The following is a 9,559-nucleotide window of genomic DNA, read 5'->3' on the forward strand; positions in this document are numbered from 1 at the left end:
CCAAGCCACCCAGGCGCCCCACTACTACCTTTTTAAAAAAAATTTCTTTTTAATGTTTGAGAGAGACAGCGTGAGTGGGGGAGGGGCAGAGAGAGAAGGAGCCACAATCCGAAGCAGGCTCCAGGCTCTGCACTGTCAGCACAGAGCCCGACTTGGGGCTCGAACCCACGAACCATGAGATCATGACCTGAGGCAAAGTTGGATACCTAACTGACAGCCACCCAGGCACCCCCCACTACGACTTCCTTATCACTGCTCTGGGCCCACTGAACCCCTTCAGTAACTTACACACACAACAAGCTTCCACCTTAGAGCCTGTACGTTTGCTGTTCCCTTTCCTGGAGTCCATTGCCCTAGATGTCACACAGTCTATCCCTGATCTCCTCCAAATCTTTGCTCCAGATTTTCTCAACAGCCCTTTTTTGACTACCCTATCAAAAGAGACTGCCGCCTCCATGGCACACCCTATCCCCCTTCTCAGCTTCATTTTTTCCCATAATACTTACCACCATCTAAATATTTTACTTATTATACGTCTTTCTCTAGAAGGTAAACTCCATGAAAGTAGGAATTTGGGGGTGGGGGGAAGAGGAGACAAATTATTGAAGCATAACAAAAAGAAAAGTGCACAAATGGCAAGTAAACAGCGTGGTGATCGAGGGCAGCAATGTTTGCATCTTATTCGGTGCTGTGTCCTCAGCACAGGAGATACTCAAATATGTAATAAATGGTTGTGCTGGATGTACATGTCTTAATGAGGCTAGTGTAGAAAATAAAGTTGAGGGATATGTAAAGTGTGAGGTGTTATAACTTAAAAATCTTTAAATACCTATTTTTAATAAACATATGAAGTAAAAGTAGGGAAGTATTAAAATATCAGCTTCAGAATGGTAGTTTCCTCTGGGGCTACAGGGGAGAGGGTAGGAAGGAATACAATAAAGCTTAAAGCATCATTTCTCTTTTTTAAAAGCAAACATGGCAAAATACTAATGTGTTAAAGGATGTTGCATATGTCGTATGTGCAACTCTGAATGTTCAAACTCTTTTAAAGTCTGCCTCCTTGCTTTTATCCGGTCCCTCCTCCCGCAAAGCTTGGTTCCCCTCAGGGTATGAGCCTGTTTGACCTGTACATCAAACATGTGGGAGGATTTAGGAGAAGGAAAATAGACATTCCTTTTCTCAAGGGTGAAAAGCTGATCCAACCCTAAGAATGAAAAAAGGTTCTTGGCACTGTCAAGATCAAGCAAAGTCATTTCCACTCCCTGTAAATGCCTCTTTAGGGACCAGTTAAAAAGAAGGGGGGGAAGGGCAGGGGAGCAGAGAACTTCCTGTAGATCCAGAACCCAAGTGATTATTTGCAGGAGTTGGTGGGAGGAGAAAACTGATTTTTGATAATACATTTCAGTAAAAACCTTGTTATTTTGGAAAAACACTCCTTTGAACAGTTTTTGGACACAGTGGATAAAGGAACCAAGAATTTGGACCTGAAGTATACATGGTATTTTATTGCACTATGAACAGATAAGTATTAATTATAATTAACGGGGTTTTTGTTACACTGTATGCATTAAGAAACTAGCAATTAGCATTTGCTCTTGAATTTTAGTGCTTGTTTTCAGAAGAGTTATCACAGGATTTTGACAGGAACTTTTCTGTTGGCTGGGAGTTGCTGATAAAACCCCAAAGGCAAAATCTCGTGTTCTGCATTCTAAAGGGTACCACAAGGCTCGGACACCCTGTCCCACAGGAGACTCTAGGAGGTTTAAGATTCACACAACCTCTTGCTCTTGGGCCTCCACTGACATGTTACCATATAACTAGGTTCAGATCCAGAGGAGAGGGGCCTTATAGCCCTGGGGTGAAGGCCTCTGCCCTTTCCATAGGATGGGGAGGGGTGGGGGGGACTCCGACACCAAGAGAATAACTGGAGATATTGGGGACGTCAGAAATCCTTGGAGCGTGGTGGCTCCAACTCCAGCAAACCACAGGCCCCCTTCTTGGGAGAGCTTGCCGTGTACCTACCTCTGAAGAGTGTATATGCGGTGGTGAGGGGGTGGGGAGGAACAAAACACAGGCAGGGGCGAAACGAGATTTCTGAAGGAGGGGCGGCTGCTGCTGGAGTAGCCCCTACCAGCAGATCATGAAGCCCTCTAAGGGTCCGAGTTCATGTTGTGCCTAGGAAGCAAGGGATAAGGCCACTCCAACTGTTTTCTTTGCTGCCAAAGATCCCAAGGCAGGATTTCACTAGACGCTGAAGAGGGTGACTATATAAATTGACCATTGAAACCAAGACCCTTGAGAATGAATGGGGAGCTAACCAAACAAGAAGCTGGGGGCGGTTCTCGAAAACCGCGGCAAATCTTTTCTCAGTGCCTGGGGGTCTCAGAAGAGGGAAGGAAAATAGGATGGCAGGAGCCATAGGGCTGTGACCCAGTGACTGCCGCACCAAGCTAGGATGACCCATCTGCCAAGGGGTTAAAAAAAATGCAAGCACTGCATGGGGCCAAAGAGATGAGAGACCGCCCGCTGTGAATGAACACTTGGGACTGGGGCGAAGTTGAATGCCGCGCCCAGACAGGTGCCCATCTCCCGATGAGGGCAGGCCACCGGCCCCCAAACAGGACCTAACGCAGCAAACGGGCATCTTCTTTCTCCTTCACTCTCCCCTCACCCATGCGCGGAGCAGGCAGGGCATTCGGCCATCTGAGAGTAAGGTATGAGTTTGGAGTTTTAAACAGGGCTAGACTGTAAGTTTCAATATCCATTAGTAAGCACAAATTGGCTTTCCCTCAGGTTAAGCATCTTAAAAGGGGATGTGACAGCGTGGCGGCGGTGAGAAGGCAGGTTAGAAGGTTTTGTACCACCAAATTTCGAATTAGTAATAGGAAGAGCTAAGTGTGCCCTTTTAAAGAGGTCAAAGGAGGCCCACTTGCGTCCCCTCACATTTTACGGGCGCTAAGTGGGAAGCGGGGTGAGTACGCGCACCAAGAGGGCCTCCGCCTGCCGAGACGCGTGGCGCGGCTGGAGACTACATTCCCCGAAAGCCTTCGCGTCGGCGCACTTATGCCACCGTATCTGACGTCATCCGCCGCTGACACCGGCACACTCAGTTCCAGTCTGCGTCGGCGTGGCCATCGCGCTGTGTGCGCGGAGTGCAAAGGAGCAAGGGCGTTCGCGACCTGTGCCCAGCGTCCCGCTCCCGGGGCCAGGCTACCCTCTTCCAGTGGCCGCCACCAGCCACGGGAGTCCCATGACCAGAAAACCCCAGGCCAGGCCCCGCCCCTCTTCTCCCCGCGCTTCGCCCTAATAGCACGACCGTTTCCGATCATGTGACCTACCCGACAAAATGGGGATAAGTTCAACCAAATGGGATTGAGTAGGTAAGTGGAGAAACCAGGTAACCATATCTTATCTCTCTGAGAAAATGTGGCTCTTCCTGAGGAAGTGTAAGTTTCTGCTCCCCTGAAACAAGGCTGTAAAAAGAGAGACGCCATCTCCTCTTCCGCTCTCCTTTCTCCCTAACTCTGGATAGGAGCGGTCCTGTGCAGGCAGGCTGGAGGGAGAATAATAAAGCCTTGAGTGAAGGGCCACACTCCCAATAATGGTAGTCTAGGTAATTAGGACCAACTCTAACATACAAAATAACCTGAGCTGGTTGAAATGTTGAAAAACGACAGCATTCAAAAGAGCTAACAAGAAGAGTGAAGAATTAGGAATCAAACTCCGGGAGATGAAACAGACTTCATAAATCCGTCACTCAAGCTGCTTTTGCCTGAAGGCATTTGCTGATGGAAGAAGACAACTGACAATTCCAGCTGTAAGATTGGTGGACTTGCAGTATAAGGGGTACAAGTATAAAAGTGCTGAAAGTTGGGAGTCTGAATAATCACCCCACATTTGAACAGGGACCCCAAAACAGGGACCCCCAAATGTAGGTACCCTCAAGTAAATGTTGAGATAAAAAGGCCCTGGCGCAGACATGTCTCCCAAATTCAGGTTATCTTGGACGTGTAAAGGAATCTCAACCTTCAGTATTTACCACACTAGTGTTGTGTCCACGTGTTGACAGAAGCAAATGAAAATGACCCTTAGAGAAAGGTATTGTCATCTCAGACATCAGAGTATTCACACACAGCCCTTTTCTTAGTAACCCAGCACATTCTTAAAGATAACCAGATACACAAAGATGTAGGACATCATGAAAGAGAACATACAGAAATAACGCACAGCAAATACGCAAAAACTCCAAATACTAGAATTGTTTATCAGAGTATAAAATAGCAATTTTTAGTATTTTTAAAGAGTTATTAAAAAAAAAAACTAGAAAATACCTACAAAACCAAAAAAGCTTAAAAAATTCATCTAGTAGGTTTGGAAAAGTGACCAAACAACTTTAAAAAATAGCTAATTAAAAATGAAACAACTTGGAGCGCCTCGGTGGCTCAGTTGGTTAAGCGTCCGACTTTGGCTCAGGTCATGAACTTGCGGTTTGTGAGTTGGAGCCCCGCGTCGGGCTCTGCGCTGACAGCTTGGAGCCTGCTTTGGATTCTGTGTCTCCCTCTCTCTCTGCCCCTTCCCTGCTCATGCTCTGTCTCTGTCTCTCAAAAATAAATAAATGTTAAAAAAAAAAAAATTAAAAAGATTGACCTTTGGAAAAAAAAAATGAAACAACTTTTTTAACAGCAAATTACACATAAAAGAGAATCAACTGGAATATGGTTAGGAAGAAATTGTCCAGAAACTGGTGGGCAGAGACAGTGAGATGAAGAGACAGAAGAAGAAGGGACAAGACAAAGTAAGACACATGAAACCTTTGGGTAGGAAAGCCCAACATAAGTTTAATTAGATTCCAGAGGAAAATAAGAAATATTTGGAGTTAATGGCTATGAGTTTTCCAGAACTGATGAAAGACCTACCAAGCTCCAGATTCAAGAAGCCAAATGAAACTCAAAAGAGTATAAATAAAAATAAGTCCACAACTATACACATCATGGTTAAAGAATATAAAAGGTACATAAAATCTTAAAACAATTAGACAAAAAGATCAATTAACTTCAGAGATGTAACATCTGACTTCCCAGTAGCATTAAGGGAAGCCACTTGAGTGAGGAATGAAATCTTCACTTAAAATATGTGCCTAATTAGAACTCTGTGTATAGCAAAAATCTTTCAGGAATGGGGACCTATTTATGCAGCTAAAAACAGGAATTTCATCATGAGCAGACCCTAAATGAAGTTGTAAAGGCTGTATTTCAGACAAAGGGAAGATAATCCCAGATGGATGGTCAGAGACATAAGAAAGAATCAAGCCCAAAGAAAGTGATCATATGTGAATAAATAATTAAGTGTACAAAACAACAGTATTATTTATATGTCTTTAAACATTACAGAATTAGGGGCACCTGGGTGGCTCAGTCAGTTGAGTGTCTGACTTCAGCTCAGGTCATGATCTCAGGGTTTGTGAGTTCGAGCCCCACATCGGACTCTCTGCTGTCAGCATTGAGCCTGCTTGGGGTCATCTGTCTCCCTCTCTCTCCGCACCACCCCCCCCCCACTTGTGCGCTCTCTCGCTCTCTCTCTCTCTCTCTCTCTCAAAAATAAACATTAAAAAAAATAAACATACAGAATTAAAATCCAAGACAGTGATGCTTCCATTTCTAGTGTTAACAGAATAGCGTGTCATAAACTAACACGTCTACTAGAGATAGCTAGAAGAGATGGATAAAATTCAAATATATATATATATATATATATATATATATATATATATTTGAAGGCATTAGAGAGCTCCCAAAGCAGCAGGAACTGAGGATCCAAGATACCAAAGAGAAGGGTTGTTCACTGAGGCAAGCCCAGCATTCTCAGTGCCTCCTCTCCCACAGAGACAATTGACTACTAGTCACATAATTGTAAAACGGTTGAAAAAGACTAGAAAACATTAAAAACAGCAAAAGGAAAAAGCATTTTACCTTTAAAGAGTAAATACTGAAAGAATGGTCAAAACAAAATAAAACCTCACAGGTGTCTAACAAGCTAATGGAAAGAACAAAATAAAAATATTTCATTAATTCATAAGGTGAGAAAAAAACATGTCAAGAGCCTTCTGAATATCCACAAATGTAGCAAATCCAGCTGAGGAGTCACCATGGGCAATTTGACTCTTATTTGTGGGAGTCAGTGGACAGATGAAGTTTCATCTGAGACCCAGGCTTGAACCGGAACTTGTGACCTGGGTAATGGGCTGGATGCCAGCCCTGGCCTAGAGAAATCCCAGGATTCCACAGCCACAGACACCCTGCCTCACTATCCCAACTTGATCTGGAAGAAATTCTGCAGCTTCTGGAAAGGAGTGGCTTTCACCTACCACGCCTCTGCCCAGAAATAGTCCCTGTGTCCATAAGAGTGGGGGGCAAAGGCACAGGAGTCCAGCAAGGAAACAGCCAAAGGCAGGGAGAGAAAAGGAGTACTTCTTTGCCTCCCCTTTTAGTGTGTGACATTCCCCAAAGGTTGCCAGGTCAGTGGCATTTCTTGGCTCAGGGATCCAGCCAGAGGTGGGGGTGACTTCACTGACTCAAAGACCCAGCAGAACAGCAGTGGTGAGCCTCCCCAAAAGGTAGTGGCTTTGTGGCCTTTCCTTGGGACAAAAACGGCTTCCAAATTGGGGAGCTTTATGAACCCCTGCAGGCCCTACAGGGGTCCCCCTCTCCTTCCAGGCCTAGCAGGATTCTGCACATCCTCCTTCACCTGCACCGCTTCTGCCCTCTGCCCCTGAAGTCCGTGAAGGGTTATGTAGGGATCAAAAGGAGGTGATGACTTCTGTGCTCTCTGTGCTGGAGTCAGCAGCTGGAGACCCAGGAGCTTGTGTGTGGTGGGGTGCAGGAAAAGGTAGAGAGTAAAAAGATGGAGCCAGGGAAAATGGGCCCCAGGGTGATCAAAAGGAGACCTGAAAGGGATGAAGAGAGGAAGACAAGTGACAGAGGGGTGGGGGCCTAAAAAACACCCAGGGGACCCCTCCTGGGAGCTCAAGGGTGTTCAGTTAAGGGAGATCTTGCACAAACTACAGTAACCCTTTCCTCCATGCCCATCCACTCCTACCTTTAGCCAGGCTCAGGAAGGACATTTTTGGTCCTTTTCCACTTTCATTTTATTTTCCAGTTTCATTACAAACACTTTTTGGGGGTGGGGATTAAGGAACCACACCCTTGACATTGCCCAACCCATCTGGGTGCCTGTAACTCATACTACTTGTTACCTCCAGGAGAAATTCTGGGTGGGAAAACTCTGTCCCCACACCAGGCATTTTCCAGGCTCCTCTTTCCATAGTGTCTCAGATAGAAGTTGTTGTTATGGCTAGGGAAATATAAATTCATTTTTTAAATATGACTGAATTCACAGGAGATTTGGTTATTGTGTAGTAGAGTGGTTTTCAAATTTGAACACGCATCAGAATCTCTTGGAGCACTGGTTGAAACAGATTTCTGGGCTCCAGCCTGCTGTTTTCTTATTCAGCAGATCTCTTCCAGAGCATTTGCAGATCTAAAAAATCTGCAGATTATGCCGACACTGCTGGTCCAGGGACCACACTTTGAGCCCTGCTAATCTAGGTTATCAAAACTACAGCTACTTTTAGGGGAAGCTGTATTTGTTTTGTTTTTCAAACACTCTTCTCCAGTTTATTCAAACTCTTAGCCAATTTTTCCAGCCTTATCTCTCCCTCAAATATGTCCAAACAACATTTCATGGATGATACAGACCAAAATAGTAACAAGAATGGCAAGAATGAAAATGATACTCCACGCTCTTAAATGCAGAGAACAAATCTGTGGTTGCCAGAGGGGAGGTGGGTGGGGGGTGGAATGGGCAAAATAGGTAAAGAGGATTAAGAGGTACAAACTTCCAGTTATAAGCTAAGGGAAATGGAAAGTACAGCATAAGGAATATATTCAGTAATATTGTAATAATGTTGCATGGTGACTACACTAATCCTGGTGAGCACTGAACCACTATGCTGTACACCTGAAACTGATAAAACATTGTATGTTAATTATACTTCAATAAAAAAATGGTACCCAAACAACATGTTGTAAACATTATGTACAGCTAAAGTATGCCCATCATACCTTAATAAAGTGGGGGGGGGGTGGTTAATGAAAATGATAAAGCTTTATGTTCTTCATTTTTTTACAAAGTGTCTACAAGAAAAGAGAAAAATGTGTGGGCAGAGAGGGGCAGCGCTGGGCTGGCCCTGAGAGTGCTCCAGTCCCAGCGGCAGCCCACGGTGGGCCCTAGACCTGGCCTCCTGCGACAGTCCCTTCGCCCTGGGGTCTCACCCGGGTAAGGAAGGGGTGTATCTCTGGCAATGAACCGGTGGCCCCAAGTCTGGAACCTTCCTAAGGAGACGTGCTCAGCAGCCAGCTTGGGAGGCACCCGAGGGAGGGAGAGGGTAGGCGGCTGGGCCAGAGAACAGTGGACTTTCCTAGAACCAGGGAGGGGATTCTTGAGGCCCCAGGCTTGGAGCAGGAGGAGTTGGTTGTAGGTGGTGGTCTAATGGCCTTCTCTGAAAGTCAGATTGAATCGCTAGATTCTGTTTATTAGGAGTAGGAATTTTAATTCGTGTCTAAAATACTACTCCTTTTCCGAATTTCTCAGGAGAATGGCAGCGCCTTTTACTTTTCTTCAAAGCAAATGCTCAGCCAAGCCTCAAATTAGGTGTTACCATTGTGTTATCCCTGCTGGCATGTTGCAGTGACAGTGTTTATATTTACTTAAACTATCCTCTTCTCCCCCAGAAGTGGTCACTTGTTCGTGTTTACTTTTATTTCCGGCTGATCCTAAACCATTTTCCTCATTGAGGATCTCATTTTCAATAATAGATTTCTGGTGTTTAGACTTGCTCTGTAGTTTCTCATGCTTCATTGTGCTAGCATTGTTTAGTCCTCCTCTGTGCTGCACTCAGGCCTCAGCTCAGGGGCCTGCACCTAGTAGGTGTGCAGTAAAGATTTATGAACAGAGCCATTGGACAATTCCACATCTCCTGATGCCTTCACAGTACTCTTTACTCTCTGAGCTACCTGGGATGAATTTCTTCCTTTTCTTTTTTTTTTTTTTTAAGTTAAAAAATGTATTTATTTTGAGAGAGAGAGAGGAAGAGAGAGAATCCCAAGCAGGCTCCCCGCTGTCAGTATAGAGCCTGATGTGAGGCTCCATCTCACAAACCATGAGATCATGACTTGTGCCCAAATCAAGAGTTGGACACTTAACTGACTGAGCCACCCAGGTGCCCTGGGACAAATTTCTTAATACTCTCTGTACCTCAATTTCCTCAACTGTAAAATGGGCATATTAGTAGAACCTACCCCCTGGGGCTATTGTAGACTAAATGTGTTAATGTCCCACAGTGCATGGCTCAAAGCGCTGTAGGTTATCTTGCTATTATTTTGTGGTAATTATCATCACGTCACCATCATTGGAATCAACTGGGCTGTAATGGGCACATAGTGTAATGGGCATTGGACCTGAGTTAGAAAATGTGACACTAGGGGAGCCTGGGTGGTTCAGT

Source organism: Panthera uncia (genome assembly GCF_023721935.1).
Source record: "Panthera uncia isolate 11264 chromosome E2 unlocalized genomic scaffold, Puncia_PCG_1.0 HiC_scaffold_20, whole genome shotgun sequence".
Lineage (NCBI taxonomy): Eukaryota > Metazoa > Chordata > Mammalia > Carnivora > Felidae > Panthera > Panthera uncia.